We start from the raw sequence: 6,255 nt of genomic DNA, 5'->3' as shown, positions 1-6,255 counted from the left end.
TCCCCTTCTCCAGCCTGGGTCCTGCGGAAAAGAGGACGGAGAGGGGAGACACTAGGCAGGCTGGCGGGGGTGGGGGGAGGGGGGGCGAGCTCTGGCTTTTTGGGGTGATGGACTTCTGCCCGCCGCCCAAAGAGGCTACCGTGAATAATACCAAGTAATACCCACGCTGGGGTTCTGCACCTGCCCTATGTGTGCACTTTTTGGTCACCTGATGCCTTTGTACTGTTACTGAGTGCACACACGGTTTAAACGAATTTCCTCGCGTCGTTCCCCTGTTCAAAAAGTCTGTAGTTTGCTCACCTGCAAAATGGGGAGAATAAGACCACCTTCCCATCGGTTTACTGTGAGACTTGCATGGAAAGGCTTAGTGCGGCGCTGAACAGTGAATCGACGCTCAGCAAACGTTAAGGATGATCAATCCCAAAGTCCTTAGCTTGGCATTTGAAGTCTTTCCACAAACAGTCCCCCACAGTCCTCCAGGCTTTGTGCTTGTCTCCATGCCTTTTCTAAACCCTCCCCTGAGCATGCTATGTATTGTGTGTGTGTGTATGTGAAGACATCAGGACCTATTATGCCTGATTTCTTCGGTATGTACTTCCGAAATAGAAAGTCATTCTCCTACATACCACAATGCCATTATCACACCCAACACAATTAACAATAATTCCCTAAAATCATATAATTCCCATTTCTCATTTCCTCACTTGTTCCTAAAATATTTTTATGTTTGTTTGCTTGTTGATTGTTTTTTCAAAATAGGATCCATTAAATGACAATGTATTTCATTTGGTTGTTAAATTTCTTAAGTCTTTTAAAATCTAGACAGGCAGTTCTTAAGGTAGGAGTCCATGGATACAATCAAAGCGTCCATGAACTTGGATGAGAAGAAAAATTACATCTTTAGTTTCATCAAATTCAAAGTGAAATTTAGCATTTCCTTTCATTATAAATGAAGATAGCAAACCTTGAAAATATCAGCAGCACCTGTGGTTTTGTCACACTAAAAATAAGATGTTTTCATATCACTTTAGTTCTTGCATATATCTTAGAGATATTATTTACAGTCATTACTTTGAAATTACTGTAGTTATTAGACCTGTTGCTAGATCTTATTTAATGTATTAAAAATGAAGCATGGGGACTTCCCTGGTGGCGCAGTGGTTAAGAATCTGCCTGCCAATGCAGGGGGCATGCGTTCGGAAGATCCCACATGCCGCGGAGCAACTAAGCCCGTGCGCCACAACTACTGAGCCTGCACTCTAGAGCCTGCGAGCCACAACTACTGAGCCCACGTGCCACAACTACTGAAGCCCGCACGCCTAGAGCCTGTGCACCACAATAAGAGAAGCGAACGCAATGAGAAGCCCACGCACTGCAACGAAGAGTAGCTCCCACTCGCCACAACTAGAGAAAGCCCGTGCGCAGCAACGAAGACCCAATGCAGCCATAAATAAATAAATAAATAAATAAATTTAAAAATGAAGCATGTACATTACCATAGTATATTTTAAGGTTTTTTGATAACTGTATTTCAATATAATTGTTTTCCTTTATAATCCTATGTTGTTGTTTTTTATTTTACACATTTAAAAACATTCTGGAAAAACAGTTCATTGGCTTCACTGGACTGCCACAGGAGTGGGAGGGGAGCCCTTGGCACAGAACAGGCCACCCACACACATAGCCTTTATTGTTAGTGGTGTTAGTATTCATTTGCTACATTTGCTTTTTGAAAAACCTGATTCTTTTGAATCTTTGACATTCTGCATTTGTCTAATTGTTTACTTGTGGTGTTACTTAACTCACTTCTCTTTCCCTATATTTCCTATAAACTTTAGTTACATCTAAAGATTTGGTTAGATCTAAGTTGAGTGTTTTTGACAAGAATATTTTATAGGTGATGCTCTGCACTTCTCACTGCATCACATCAGGAGGCACATGATGTCTGGTTGTCTCATTAGTGATGCTAAATTTGATCACTGGGCTAAGGAGGTTAAGATACTTTGGGATTTTGCATAATCAAACAGTATTTAAGTTTATGGAAATTTAAAACTATATACAAAAGCTAAGTGAATTGTACAGTGAATCATGGTGTATGCTCAACTCTCAGCCTCCATAGTTACTAACATATGACCAATCTTGTGTCTTTGGTACCCAATTATTCCTCCCCCACCAAAATACATACACACAAGTTCCAAATATCATGTCTATTTCATTTCTAAACAAGTGAGTACTTATCTCTAAAAGATAAGGGCATTTTAAAAACACCATACCAGAGCTTCCCTGGTGGTGCAGGGGTTGAGAGTCCACCTGCCGATGCAGCGGACATGGGTTCATGCCCCGGTCCGGGAAGATACCACATGCTACACAGTGGCTGGGCCTGTGAGCCATGGCCGCTGAGCCTGCGCGTCCAGAGCCTGTGCTCCGCAACGGGAGAGGCCACAACAGTGAGAGGCCTGCGTACTGCAAAAAAAAAAAAAAAAAAAAAAAAAAGTAGGCTTTTTGCAAAGGCAAGGTAGGCTTGACTGGAAAAGCCAGAACATTTTAATTTTAGTTTGTGTTTTGGACTAAGAAACAGAAGTTGCCTAATGTCACTGAAATAATGGTGACCAAGTCTTTTCTGTTTATGTTCTGTAGGAAGTACATAAAACATATGGTATTTTCCAATGTACTTTTTCAGCAGGAAAGAGCAGGAGGTGAGGTAGAATTCCTGTGGGCTGGTGTGAGCTCACTGGAGCCTTGGCTGATGGAGCGTTCAGGCTGCTGTTTGTAATACCCAAAGACAAAGCTGCAAAAATGAGCCAAGTAGTATCTTTAGGATGTTATCCTGATGTGCCAAATTCAGATTTATACTTCTTTCCAAGAAACGAGTCCTGGCTTAGGGACTTGAATATATCAAAGCTTTAAATTGCATTCACAGTTTGTGGAGTAACAGTAATTTTACATACTTAGTTTTAACCAATATTTCTCTTTCTCCATCTGTGTGTAGGAGGCAGATGTGGTATAGTAAAACATGGTGCTTTTAAAGGACAAAACTTGAAAGACGCTTGAGTTATTGAGAAAGGTAGGACCAGGTTTTGGTTATATTCTCTGACCAGCAACTATCATAGTTATGATAGCTACTATTAAAAAAAGGATAATCTGGCCTTTGTGAGCAGATGTTGACTTGAAATTCAGGGCACACTGTTGTTGCAGATCAATAGTGCCTAATTTCAAGGGCATTGTAGACATTTTTTGGAAACAAGTTTAGTGAGAGAGAGTTCATTAACTGTTTATGTAGTCTTTTTGTCACTCACTGTACCAGCATGAGATAAATCAGAACAAGTTTTTTTTTTCCTTAGTTTTTTCCCCTTAGTTACTGACTAGTTGACTTCTTTTTAAAACCTGTTGTTCATATTCATGAGATATTTGTATTTTTGTAGTTAATTTAGGTTATGTTGGTAATTTGTTACATTAAAAGTAACTTTTTGAGGTTTTCAGCTCCCATTTTTAAAAATATGTATATCCCAAATAGCACATTTTTCAAACTGTTAACTCAAAGAAGACCTCATTCATCATTCTGTCTTTTATTACATGTTTCTGAGCTGATTTGAATTACCTGTTCAAAACAATGAATGAATGAGTGAATGAAATGTATGAATATCTATTTTAAAAAAATTACCAGCTAGCTTAGAGGATTATTTATTTCGTTTAGTTCTTTCTATTTCTGTCCTCATTTAATAGCCTGCAAATTTGATATTGTTGCTTGCAAATGTAAATGTGATCTTCTTACGGCAATATGGCGGACGAAACATTATGGAAAAGTTCTCACTCTAAAACACTTAAAATACTGGGTGATTTACTTTAAATCCTCTTTAAATTTTATTTATTGTTTGTTTTAGATAACTAATGTGTTCAAACAATTCAAAACTTAAAAGAGGAAGACACTGAAAACATTGCACCCCCTTCTGTGCCCTCTACCTGACTCCTCCCTGACCCCTCACCACTTGTATTAGTTTCTTATTTACCTTTCCAGCTTTTGTGTAAGCAGATGCAAGCAAACATTCATATATGTATTTTTCTGTCCTTACTCAAAAGGTGGCGTTATGAATATTTCACATCTTGCTTATTTCACTCCTAGTGTATGCTGGAGACCCTCCTGTGGCGCCTCCATCATTCCTTCATACGACAGCAGAACATTATGTTAGGGGAGTGGACTGTAGATTACTTATTCTTCTACAGATGGACACTTAGCTTGTTTCCATTAATTTGCTGTTATAAACAATGCTGCATGACCATATTGTACATACCTCATATTTATGTGTATAGGTATTTCTATAGAATAAATTCCCAGAAGTGGGATGGCTGAGTCATAGGATAAGGGCTTGTAATTTTGGTGAATTCTGGGAAAATGCCTTGCTTGGGGGTTATATCATTCCATACTTCTACCAGCCAGCAGCTGAATAAGGCTGTTTACCCACTAACTAGATAACCAGGTTGTTGCCAACTTTTGCATTTTGCCCCTCTGATATGTGTGAAATGGTTTCTCCGATTTTTTTCTAATATATTTGTAAATTGCATTTCTTTTGTGAATAAAATCAAGCGTCTCTTCATTTGTTTCATGGACATTTATAATTCATTTTTTGTGAACTATCTATTCATGTCCTTTGCCTGTGTGTCTTTTGAGTGATCTTTTTTTTTCCCTTATTGTTTCTGGGCAGAACACATACACATACACACATGCACTACACAGGAGAAGACAGAGGGTGTCGTGTCTGCTCTGGGTGCTGAGATGGGGAGCCTCGGCTGCTGGTGGCTCACAGCTGAGGCCTCTGCAGGCATCACCCCAGCCGGAGAATGTCACCTCACCCAAGACTCTCCCCCTCCTGGGGGCGCCCCTGTCCCGTGCCTTCTTATATCTGAGTATAACAGCCCGGCCCCTCACCACAGTGTGAACACCTCTGAAGGGCCACCCCCACTGCCATGCCACCTGCCAGTTCAGCCGAGGCCCTGTTGCACCTTCATGGTGGGTCGGCTGCTGCTCCCGCCCAGTCCTGCCGCCTCATCCCCCCCCCCCAGCACGCCCCTTCCTCAGATTTTCTCCGGAACAGACCTGGCTCAGAGATGACGCCTTGTATGTGATAAGAGTTGCAAACATTTTCCCAGATTGACCTTTACCTTTGGACATTTTGTATTTAAATCTGTCCAGGACTTCTCCTTACGTTCCATGTTTTTCTCTGATTGTTCATGTACCGATTATTGGGACTTCCCTGGTGGTCCAGTGGTTAAGAATCCATGCTTCCATTGCAGGTGGCATGGGTTCGATCCCTGGTCAGGGAACTAAGATACCACATGCAGCACAGTGAGAGAAGAAAAGAAAGAGAGAGAGAGGGAAAGAAAGAAAGGAAGAAGGGAAGGAAGAAAGAAAGAATCAAAAGCTTTAGGACTGGTAGTCCTAGAACCTACATTAAAAAAAAAAATCCCTACATGTACCAGTTATTGAGGCAGTGGAGTGGGTTTGGTGCCCGCAAGTGCCCCTCCCCTCTCACTGGTTATTCTTGCTTAGTTTTCCAAATGAACATTAATCTTGCCTGATTCCAAGAAGGAAAAAAAAAGCGCCTCTATTTCTTATGGGATCATATTAAATTTATAAATTAGCATAGGAAGAAATGATGATATTGAGTCTTTCAAACTAAGAACATAGTGTGTGCAGTTCTACTTTTGTGCTTTTCAGGGATATTATAATTTTTCCACATATGTGTTTTACATATCTCTTTTAAGTTTATTTCTCGATATTTTTTCCTTTAGTTTCCATTTTAAATGGAATATTCTCTTCCATTATGTCTTCTAACTTATTTTTGTTTATACATGAAGGCTGTTTTTCGTGTATGTCAATTTTGCATCCTTTGTATTTATGCAGTTCATAGACTGTGTTCGGCTCTCTGCCTCCCCCTAGTGGGGATATGGGTGCATTGCCCGTCCTGGCCCTTGTAGTTGGATGGGCCCTTTGACTAGTTCCAGCCACAGGGCTGTGAACACAAATGAGGTGTCACTTCTGAGCCAGACCGTTTGATCCTTAGTGGGAGATGCTCCAGGGCTTTCTGTGCCTCTGCTGCATTGATGGGTACTTTTAGGAGCAGCTGCTCTGTCAGCCTGAATCCTGAAGTGAGAAGGTGTGACACGAGCTCGCTGACCTACAGCAGAGTCGTGGGCTGAGCAAAAAGCAAACCTTTGTTGTGGTGGCCTCAAGGGTTTGGAGGCGGTTGCCATAAATAG

This window comes from Mesoplodon bidens (genome assembly GCF_964165515.1).
Source record: "Mesoplodon bidens genome assembly, chromosome: 3".
Lineage (NCBI taxonomy): Eukaryota > Metazoa > Chordata > Mammalia > Artiodactyla > Ziphiidae > Mesoplodon > Mesoplodon bidens.
The sequence above is the reverse complement of the archived record's forward strand: the minus strand, read 5'-3'. Positions refer to the sequence as shown.